This window comes from Leptopilina heterotoma, unplaced genomic scaffold, assembly GCF_015476425.1.
Source record: "Leptopilina heterotoma isolate Lh14 unplaced genomic scaffold, ASM1547642v1 Lhet_10, whole genome shotgun sequence".
Taxonomy (NCBI): Eukaryota; Metazoa; Arthropoda; class Insecta; order Hymenoptera; family Figitidae; genus Leptopilina; species Leptopilina heterotoma.
Window position 1 is genome coordinate 2405207 of NW_025110813.1, and position 12061 is coordinate 2417267.

The following is a 12061-nucleotide window of genomic DNA, read 5'->3' on the forward strand; positions in this document are numbered from 1 at the left end:
AAATTAATTTTTACTTTATAAAGATAAAAATTTATTTTATTAAAAAAAAAATCTTTCTAAAAATAATTTTATTCTAGAAAACTCTTCCTGAACGAAATCCAACTAAAAAATCCAACTTTTTTTTAAGAGAAACAGAACAAACCAAAAATTTTTGTTTTTAAGAGTAAGAAGCAATTTTTATTTCAAAAAATTCTTTTTTAAACGAAACGAAATTTTTCAACCCTAAAAAAATATCAAAAAATCTTTAAAAAACCTCTCGTTCAAAGGAAAGGAAATTTTATCTTTTTAAAACCCTATCATTCTGGACAAAAACAAATCTAAAACGCGAGTAAAAAAATTTATTTAATTCAAATAACCGATTAATTGACGATTATCAATTAAACATTTAGTTGAATTAAATAATTTTTATTTGAGTCAATTAAATGACTCAATTTGCTTCGAATACAAAAATTATTGGTTCAAATACCATTTAATTGATTTAAATAAAATATTTGATTTAAATAAAATTATTTGATTCAACCAAATAATTTATTTGATAATAGATAAGTAATCATATACTTGAATCAAATAAATTTTTTTTTCAGTGGACAATCCAAAAAATTATTTTTTCCTTCTTTTTCAGTAAAAAAACGATGAAAATAAATATCCATCAGTTGGCAGAAATCTGTTCATAGAGACCTGTTTTCAAAGAATTCGCAAAGGGATTTAATTTTAAACCCAAGGGAGAGAGAGAGAGAGTGAGAAAGAGAGAATGCAAGAATTAAGGATATGCGGTCTGTGAGTGAGAATACTTACATATATGTGAGCGCGCAAAAATTAACATATTATCGAACTGGGAACGACGGCCTTTTACTTTCCTCCCTCTTGAGAGATCTAAGTATAGGTGGAGTTGGTCGAAGTATAATATCCTTTGATATTACACGCGAGCACTCTTGCACACACTAAAAGAATTGACATTATGTGCATAAATAGACACCAACACATTCATGTGGAACATGCTCACGAACCGTATAATCACGACGGAAACTGACGCGAATTACGAGTCCAAAACCAAGTTTTCTTATCTGACCATGATAAACTCAAGTAACAAAACCAAGGTACATAGCCAGATTGTTTTAAGGTTATTTCACGATTTTTAGACGCGAATGGAAAACAACCGAAAAAGAGAGAGAGAGAATTGTGTCTCTTCGAAAAGAATTATAAAACCGCAACTTCGATGTGCGGAATAATTTTTGTGCCATAGAAAAAGGACGAAAAATGAAGAAAAACAAAAAAGTAACTAAAAACTAACAAACAATAGGGTTTCTACAAATTTCTCCTTATAAAATTCCATGATTTTTCCTTGATTTTCAGGTCATAAATGATAAAAATTCTATGACACATTAAAACAAAATTTTGTCAGTTAAGTCAGGTAAATGTCATGAAAAAAATTTTTTATCAGGAAAATTAAGAAAATTGAGACTTTTTCGACTTTTCTTCCAAATATTGCAACAAAATACCACAATTTTTAGTAAAAAAGTGCAACATATTTTAATTTTTATAATGCGAAAAATAACTATAAACAAATCTTTCAAAAATTGTTCAAATAATTTTTGAATAGAATAGTTAAAAATTTTAAATTTAATTGAAAATAATTAATTTATTTAAAGTATTTTGTTACAGTTTTTAAAAATCAACTTTTGAAGAATTTTAATTGCAAATTTTGAAAATAATTGAATTATCAAAAATTTTAATGAAATATCTTTAAAGGCAAATTTAAAAATAAAAATTAGCTTCTAATTTTTTAAAATTCAATATTTCTAATATTTTTAATTACATATTTCCAAAAATAATAACAATTTAGAATTATTTCTAACATTTTGGAGAAAACAATAATGTTCAAAATTTTTAATTAATATTCATAAAAAAAAATTGTTTTGTAATAATTTTTTAAGATTCAAAATTTACTTTTTGGACTTATTTAAAATATTTTTGAGAAATCATGGTCTTCTTTATAATTAAAATTCTTCAAAAATTTCATCATTTTTATTTATACTTTTCAAAAATTCCATTATTTTTAAAAGATTTTACCAAATTTTTTTTATAAAATTATTGCGAAGAAATTTTGAAAAAAATTTGTGAATAGTTGAACTCCAGTGAAATTTTTTATTATTTATGAAAATAATTAAATGTTTGCATCGAATTTTATCAAAATTTTTTTTAAATTCCTAATTGAATTCTCTTGGAAACATTTTATTAAAATAGTAGATATTGAAAATGATTAAATTTGAGGAAAATTTTTGAAAATAATTGAATTCTGCAATCATTTGCAGACTTCTTCTCCAAAATTCAATTTAAAATATTTTCTTAACTAAAATTCTTCTATAAATCCATTATTTTTAATAATTAATTAAATACGTATTAAAAAATTTAACAAGTTTCAGAAAAAATTGAATTATTAAAATTTTTTAAAAATCTAAGTTTTAAAAAATTTCTAATTAAATTAATTGAAAATCGAAATTTCTAAGATTTCAAATTAAAACTTTTGAATTTGAACTATTTATGAAAATAATTGTAAACGCAACTTTTTTAAAATTCAATTAATTTTGAAAGAATGATGTAAAATTATTCATTAAGTAATTTATAAGTTGTAATTTTATGATAGTTATTGAAAAACAAAGTTATTTAAAAAGAAATTATTGTCAGAATTAGAAAAATTACTATTTATTATCAAATAAATATTTAAATACAAATTTTTATTTAAATCGAATAAATTATATTCGAATCAAAGATTATTTGAACCAATAATGTCAGTATTTGAATCAAATATCATTTAATTGACTCTAATAAAAATTATTCGATTCAAGTAAATATTTATTTTATATATGACAGACAACTAATCGTTTAGCTGAATCAAATAAATTTTATCTCACTGTATTTTATTTAAATTTCTTTCGATGATAAATTTTCCATTTCTTTTTTTAAACAAAAATTTTATGCTTTTCGAAATCACACACGAGACATGTGCACATTGTGTATGGAAGTTAAAAGCGATGACCCAAATTCAAAAGGGAAATCTCGGGCGTTCTTGCGTTTTATATGTCTCGACGCAAAAACGCGTAGAAATATTAGCAAGTCAAGCAGCCTAAGGGCACTTATCGATCGCTTTTTAATTCCAGCCACACTGCTAGCTCCATTATCATTGGCCCGCATCTCTGACGTATATACTATATGGACAGTGAATCATGTGATGGCCATGATATTAAAAAAAAGAAGAAGAAAAAGAAGAAGAAGGAAAAAAAATAGCACGAAAAATACCGACTAATTTCATAGACACGTGTTTTTCGCATTTTGATTTTGACAGCCACTTATTGTATAATTTCAAACAGAAAAAAAATAGATTATCTTCATTTTTTTTCCTCTCTTATAATTTCCGCTTCAAGGAAAATTTACATATGTCTGCAAAAAGAATTTTTTCTACAAAATTATTTTTGCAAAAAAAAAAAATATTAAATGCGACTAAATTATCTTTTAGAGAAAATTTATTTCAGACGAAAGACAACAAAGTTTAACTTATTTATATTTTGCCTTTTATTCCTTCTGATTTTTCAGAAAATTTTTAATTTTATCCGAATTAACTGCTATATTTAATTGAGTAAATTTATTTATAAGATTGATTTTATCAACAATTCTATCAGTGAGTATTTATCAGGTAATTTTATCATCAATACAAGTATTTAAATGGCTTTTTGTTATTCAATGTTGATATTTAATTTCTTCAGCATTACAAAAATTTATGGAAAAAAAATCTTTACTATCTCATTGTTAAACAGTTTCGACACATATGACAAAAGATAGTAAATTTTCAGTTTACTTTGCATCAGATTTCCGAAGAAAAGAATCGTAAATGAAAATTTTCTATTGAAATATAATAACAAAATTTTTTAGTTATTAAAATATTAAACAGAGAAAAAATTATTAAAATAAAAAATTATAAAAACAATAACTTAAAGAAGAAGTTTTAAAAAAACTTGCAATTTAAAGGAGAAAAAAAACTATTAAATAATTATTCAGGAATGCAATTATTATTTATAATTTAAATGCTACTATTTACAATAATATTGCATTACAATAATATTGTTATTTTGATTATAACTGTTAATCGCAATGAGACTTTAATTGATAATGAAATTATTATTCACATACTAAATAATAAAGTTATCATCCATAATAAAATGATCAGCAATAAAATTATTGACTATAAAATTATTCATTATTAAATTATCCCTTATAAAATTATTCACAATGATTGATAATAATTATTCATTATTATAAATTCACTCACAATATAAAATTGTCGACAATAAATTAAAATTTCTATTTCGAACCTAGTAACAATAATAACAATAATTAACTATAATAATTCCTTTTTTAAATTAAACAACTTATAAAAGTATTTTGTTATAAAATATATTATATATTATATAATATTATTATAATTATTATTATTATTTATTATTTTATTATAATTATTATATTATTATTATTATTATTATTATTATTATTATTATTATTATTATTATTATTATATTATTATATTATATATTATATTATATTATTTTGTTATTATTTTGTTATAAAACATGAAGATATCGATTGCTCCGAGTCAAAGACTCGGAGTGATCGATTTCTTCATGTTTTATAATAATTAATAATTAACGAGTGATAAAATCATTGTTTTATATTCTAATAATATTGTTACTGTAACTTCATCAAAATTATTTTCATTATTTTAATTCAATTATTATTTTCTAGAATTTTAAATTATTCTTTATGAAAATAATTGAATTCCTTAAAAAAAATTTTATTATTTATAAAAATACCTAATTGAATTCCTGTGAAATTTTAATTATTTATGAAAATAATTAAATGTTTGCATAGAATTTTATTAAATTTTTTTTTATATAATTCAATTCTTTTTGGGAAATTTTATTCAAATAGTAGATATTGAAAATCATTGAAATTAGAAATTTTTTTGAAAATAATTGAAATTAGGACAAGAATTATTTTGACATTTATTATGAAAATAATTGAAATTAGGACAAGAATTTTAATTTAAAAAAAAAAAAAATGAATTTCTGCAATTATTTGTAATTTCTTCAAAATTGAATTTATTTAGTGTTTTCAACAAAAATTTAAATTAGAAAATTTTTAAATTCTATTATTAAAACTTATTAATAAAAATTGCTAACTTTATTTTAAAAAAGCAGTAAGAAGTTAGCCGCGCGCTTTAGCGCGCAAATTGTTGCTAGTAGGTACTAATAATAATTATTATTATAACAATAATAATAATTGTTGTTATTATTATAAAAATAATAAAAATAATAAAAATAACAATAATACCTAATAATCTTAATTCTTATTATAATGATAATAATAATGAACAAAATTGTAAATCATTTTCTGATAATTAGTCAGCGAATTTTTTCAAACCCGACTTTTCGATTGATCCGTTTTTTTTTTTTTTTTTTTTTAATTGCAAAGAAGATTCTCGCCGAGAGTTCACGAGTTTATTTTCTATAATCAATGCCTTTGATCAGCGATTTGATTAAAAAAATATATTGCCGAAAGGCGTCTGTCGATATATTTTTGCTCGCTCTCTCATCGCTTTATGGCATGCGCGCATCAACAGGAGTCCTCTCTGCTGAAAAATTTTTTGAGCGCCACAAAATATATGCCGACACAATGTACGTATATATGTATACATATATATTCGGAGACTCATTCCCTTATTCGAGTTCAGTGAAGTGATTCGCGATTTATCTTGGCATGATCTACAGTTTGGAAAGCACATCGCACGAGACCTGACCTTGAATAATTGGTAATTGCGAACGAAATCTCGCGCAAATCTTTCTTTTTTTATTTCTTATTCTCGAAAATGTGTGTGTGTGTGTGTATGTATGTGTACGATCCGAAACAATTAAGATAAGAATCGATAATCAATATTGCTTTAGCCCCCCCTAAACTTTTAAATCAAGACTGAGCCGCAATTATCTAGCGTGATAAAGACGTCATTTATATTGAAAAATAAAAGAAAGAAAAATAGACTTTCCAATTTCTTAATTTACGAGTTTTGTGATTACGTTTGTATTTTGTCATTTCATCAGAAGCTGTAAAATATTATTGATATTCGGAAATTTATATGATTGGCGTAAGTTTGGATCAATTTTGGTCCAATATCAACACAAGAATTTTAAATTTTAATAACTTGAAAATAAAAGAAATAAGAAGACAAAAGCAAAGCCTCAAATTTGAATATTAAATTAATATTCCTTAAAAAATGTAAATTTATGAAATTTTTTTTAGAAAAAAGTAAGTTTTAGCTAATTTCTTGAGCAGTGTTATACCAGGGTTGACACGCTTTTGTTCATTTCAAATTCCCTGACTTTGCCAGGTTTTCCAGGTTAAAGAACGGAATTTTTCCAGATTTTTAAAACTATTTATATTTTACAAAATTAAATAATTAGTCATTATAATTTTTCCATAAGAATTAAGATTTCAAAAATTTCAAATTCAAACCTTTTTGAAATAAAATAACTTATAAAAAATTAATAAAATCATTATTTTATATTATAAGAATATTGTTACTGTAACTTATTCAAAATTACTTTCATCACTTCAATTTAATTATTGTTTTCCAAAATTTTTAACTAAAATTCTTCTTAAAATTAATTATTTTTAATAATTTTTGAAAAAGTTCTTTGAGAATTTTCATTTTCTATTTTCGAAAAATCTTTCATTAATAATATATTGGAAAATAAAAACTTCAAATAACTTAAAAAAAATTAATTTCACAGAATTGTTAGTTAAAATTTTAATTTTCAAAGATTTTAATTTTAAACTTTCTCAGAATTCAATTATTTCTAAAAATTCTATGCTTTAATCCTTTTAATATTAAATCATTATCTATAAAATCTTAACTGAAATTCATTTTTAAATCTATTTTTATTAAAAAAATCAACGAGAATTAAATTATTTAAATACAAAAATTAATAACTTATTGAATAATTGAATGTTTCTTTAAATTGAATTCTCATAAAGAATTTTATCAACAAATTTTAAAGAAAAATTAAATTTTTCGAGGAATTCAATTAAAATTGTATTAAAAATAATTGAAATTCTACAATGATTTTTATTATTTATGAAAATAATTGAAATTTTCCCAAGAATTTTATCAAAATTTTTTTTAATAATTGAATTGATATGAAGAATTTTATAAAAATCATTCTAAATAATCGATTTTTTTCGAAAAATTTTATGAAAATTGTGTTTGTTTGAAAATAATTAAAGTTCGGTGAAAATTTTATTATTTATGAAAATAATTAAATTCCTACAAAGAATTTTATTATTTACAAAAATAATTAAATCGCTGTTAAAATTTTATACTATATTTATAAAAATAATTGAATTGTTGCGAAAAAATTTATAAATAATTTGCGAATTATTGAATTTATGCAAAGATTTTTATCAAAAAAATTTTGATAATAATAATTTAATTTCTTCGAAAAATTTTATTATTTATGGAAATAATTGAATTTTTGGGAAAAATTTTATTAAAATTTTTTATAATCCAAATTAAATTCTTTTGAAGAATTTCTTTGAATTTCTTTAAAATAATGGAGTTTCTTTAATAATTTTAATTGAAAATTTTCAAAATAATTGAATTTTATATGAAAAATTTCTTTCAAGTTTTTACAATAATCGTGTTTCTTAATAATTGAAATTAAACATTTAATTCTTGAATTTTATTTAAATTTTTAGAAAATAATTGAATTCTTTCGAAAAATTTCTTAAATTTATTGAATAAAATCGATTTTTTTTAATGATTGTATTGGAAATAATTGAATTCCTAAAAAGAATTTTATTATTTATGAAAAATAATTGAATTCTTACGATGAATTTTACAACTTATAAAAATAATTGAATTGTTTAGAAGGACTTATTAAAATTTTAGAAAATAATTGTATATTATTCCGAAAAATGTTATTGAAATTTTTTTTTAAAATTGAATTCTTTCATGAAATGTTATTAAAATTGTGTTAGAAATAATTGAATTTTTGGGAAGAATTTTATTAAAATTTTTGAAAATTATTGAATTTCGGAGAAGAATTTTATTATTTATAAAGATAATTGAAATTTTGATGATAATTTTTAAAAATTTTTTACCATGATTGAATTTTTGCAACGAATTTTATTACTTTTGAAAATAATTAAATTTTTGTAATTATTTAGAAGTTTACAAAAATTCTCCAAATTATATCGTTAAATTTACGAACTTTTATTGCTTTTTTAATCAAATTACGGACTTTACGGAAATTTTTTTTTTTAAAAAGAAACGGACTTTAAACAAATTTACGGACTTTTACGGGATTTATGAAGAATTAAGAATTCTACTCCTTGACAGCGAATCTTGGCGCAATATTGGCAAAAGCAATTACTTCAATATTCACCCAATTTTTCTTTCGAATTTTGAAATTTAAAAATCCACATTTATTTTAATAAACAAATAAGTAAATAAATAAATAAATAATAAAGTAAATAAATAAATTAATAAATAATTGAAATAAATTCATTCATCACCAAAATTCACTCAACAAATCAAAACAAAACAAAATAACAATATCGAAATAAAATATAATAAACTAAAAAATACTACAGTGAATGAAAAATAATTGTGAAATATGATTCAAAGAAAGGATCGAGAATGTCGCGAAATATTTATTCTTTTCTTTGGTTTGTGAGCATTGACAAGAGGACGGAAGCCACTAGCCGATCTGGGTCAGACACGTCGTGTCGAGTCGATAGGAAGTGATAACACGTACCGACTGATTGCAAACCAACGACCTACATCAACTCTAGTATTACACACACTTTAAGAGAGTGAGATAGAGATAAATACATATCTCTCTCTATATATTCAAGAATCAACATAATAGACCATTCAGTTCGTCACTGTATGTAAATAGATCTTCTCAAACCATCAACGCTCATAATCGTCATCGTCTTTTTTGCACCTGCATTAATGTATATCAGCGTATTTGATATATTGCTAATTATACCAAGGAGAATTTTATTAAAACATCATTTTAATGTTCGCGAATATAAACATGTACTTGTTGTCTCTAAGACCTTGACAAGTCTTTCGCTGTATTAATTACTGCCTCTCGTGTTTAAATGCATATGTATCTCTTTTCAAATTTTTATAATTTCTTCAATTTCATTTTTTATTCGTCGCGCCATTTTCAACATTTTCTCTGCTTTGCGAAAATTGTTTACATTTTTTTAATTTAAATTAAATTTAAATTAAATTAAATCAAAAAATTTTCCTACTTCTATTTTATTTAACCTTCCGTTTGCACACTGGGTCATTTTGACCCAGATTAAAAATGAATTCAAATAAACTTGATGAGCAAAACATTTTTTAACTTAATTTTCATTATTCATTACAAGGTATTTTTTCAATGAAAAGAAATTTCTTCCTTCATTCTTCTAAGAATAAAATTTCTTTTTTTAAATTTAATCACACGGATGTGGCTTTACGTTTAATTCAATTATAAAATATGTTTAATTCCAAACATATTTTTTTGGTTGGCTACATAAATGTTTTTTTGAAATTTTCTCAGTTTATACACGAATAAAATTAGTTAATACTAAAAAATATCTTTAGCAATTTTCCCCCTCTCGCAAAATTTATTATTTTCCTATAAAGACACCGTCAGTGAAAAATTTGTCAATTTTCCTTACACCAAAATCGTAAAATTTATTAAGCAATTTCTGGCGCACTAAAGAATGAAAATAGAAAAAAAAAATTTACGGTAAATCTTGGCAAGCACGAGATGAGAAGTGTGACACGATGGAAAAAATTCGTATGTAATTTTTTTTTTCTCTCTTAAATGATCGTATAAAAATAAAAATAAAAATTTACAGAAATGCATAAAAGTTGTATGTGTATAAAAAATTTTCTTTTTTGATTGAAATTAATCAAAATATCGGGATGAGAATACATGTATATATGGCAGAAAAAAACAGGATTATAAATTTAATGTTGAATTTGCTACAAATGCATTTGCAGTGTTACGCAATAGTGATTTCACTTTTAACGATGAAAGGGGACAGCAACTGCATGAGCGAAGCTCTCTGTGTTCAAAATGCAGTAATTCATTCTGTATTTTATCACATATATAAATGTAGCCTACATATATTTTATTTATTTAAATATTATTTATTATTGTATTATAATTTTTATTATAATTGTTTAATTGGAAAATATTATAAAATAATAATAAATATTGCCTAAGAATAATAATTATTACAATTAATTTCCGAACAAATTAGTGAAATTTACTTCGGGAATGGTAGTTTTCTCCAAATGACCAAATATAGTAAAATTTACTTCAAACATAGTAAAATTGACAGTGAAAATAATAATTTTGATTATAATATAATAATCAGAAGTAAATTTTAATAAAAATTATTAAAGTATATTTTCATCTTATAGTAAAATTTATTCTAGAAATAGTACAACTTGACTATTCTAATCAGTTTGGCTTTTTCTTTATTAAGAAATAGTAAAAGTTACTTTACATTTGTTATATTTGTATAAAAAATTTCTAAATTTAAAAACTTTAATTTAATTAAGAATTATTAGTTAGTTTTACGTCCATTCAATAATAAATTTTTGTAAAAATTATTTTTTGACCATTCTTGGACAAGTTTGGAAACAAAATTATTTAAAACTTCCTTCTTATTAAATTGTTTTAAACTTTTTTTCCAACCTCGTCCAAGAATGGTCAAAAAATAATTTTTACCAATGAATTAATTTTTTTCAAAGCATAAAAAATGTGTTCCTAATAAAATTCAAATTTGTAAAAAATTTTGAAGGATAAAATGGTGGTTCAATTTCTCCACTTGAGAACGCCAAGGTTACCACCAGATGGCGAGGAATTTGATTTTATCAACTGAACTGCCATCTAGCGGTGACCTTGGCGTTCTCAGGTGGAGAACAGCATCTCCATATTGAATCTCAAGATATTCGTCAATATTCGTAATTATACAATTAATTCTAATCAAATTTAGATACTTTGACAATTAATACAAACGGATTTCAATTTTTAGTTTACTTTAATGAAATAAATAAATAAGAATATTAAAAATAAAACAATAAAAAAAATTTTTTTTTCATTATACCCACGAAATTACTCAACGACCATACTCTCAGGGAGGTTGATAAATGTAGTGATAATTTAGATGCAGTAAAAAAAAGTCGATTCTTTTGCTAACACATTATTGTACTATCGCACCTATTTTACGTGCGGGCACATAAATTATTACCAACATATATAATTATATATAGTGTAATGTGTATATTATATATATATAAATGCGTTCCGGGCGAACAATTAACAATGCGCTTCGTAAGTGCTACGTCCTGCTTAAGAGCCTAGTGCAATGGAAACAGGGAAGTAGCATCAATTTTACAGTCACAGATCATAAAAATTTTATTTTATTTTTCGCTTTTCTCAAGTATCTCTCGATTGCAGCGAAAATTGAATTTTTCCTTTTTTTCAATTTCTACAATGAAAAAAAAATAATTTGATTCAAATAAACGATTATACTTGTCTATTATAAATATTTATTTTGTATCAAAAATTTTTACATCCAGAAAAAAGATGTAATTAACTCAAGACCATATAGACTTTTAATTTGTTTCAATATAAATTTTCTTTGGTTTAAATAAAATTTTATTCGGTTCAAATAAAAGTTTTATTTATTTCGAATATAAATTTGAAACAAATGAGACAATCAAATGGTATTTACTTCAAATACAGAAATTATTGGTTCAAATATAAATTAATTGACCTAATTAAAATTATTTCACAAAACTAAAAATTACTTGATACAAACAAAAATTACCATCAAGAAATTTTACAAATTTTATCAAAAAATTTATTTTACAAATATTTTATTCATAATTGACAAAAGTAATGATTTATTTGAATAATCAAATAAATCTTTTCTTCAG

General features: G+C 22.4%; 1 protein-coding gene across 3 annotated transcripts in view; it reads right to left on the bottom strand.

Moving 5' to 3' along the window:
• LOC122498383 (ecdysone receptor) overlaps positions 1–12061 on the bottom strand; it is a 317159-nt gene that overhangs the window by 142168 nt on the left and 162930 nt on the right. The window lies entirely within an intron of this gene.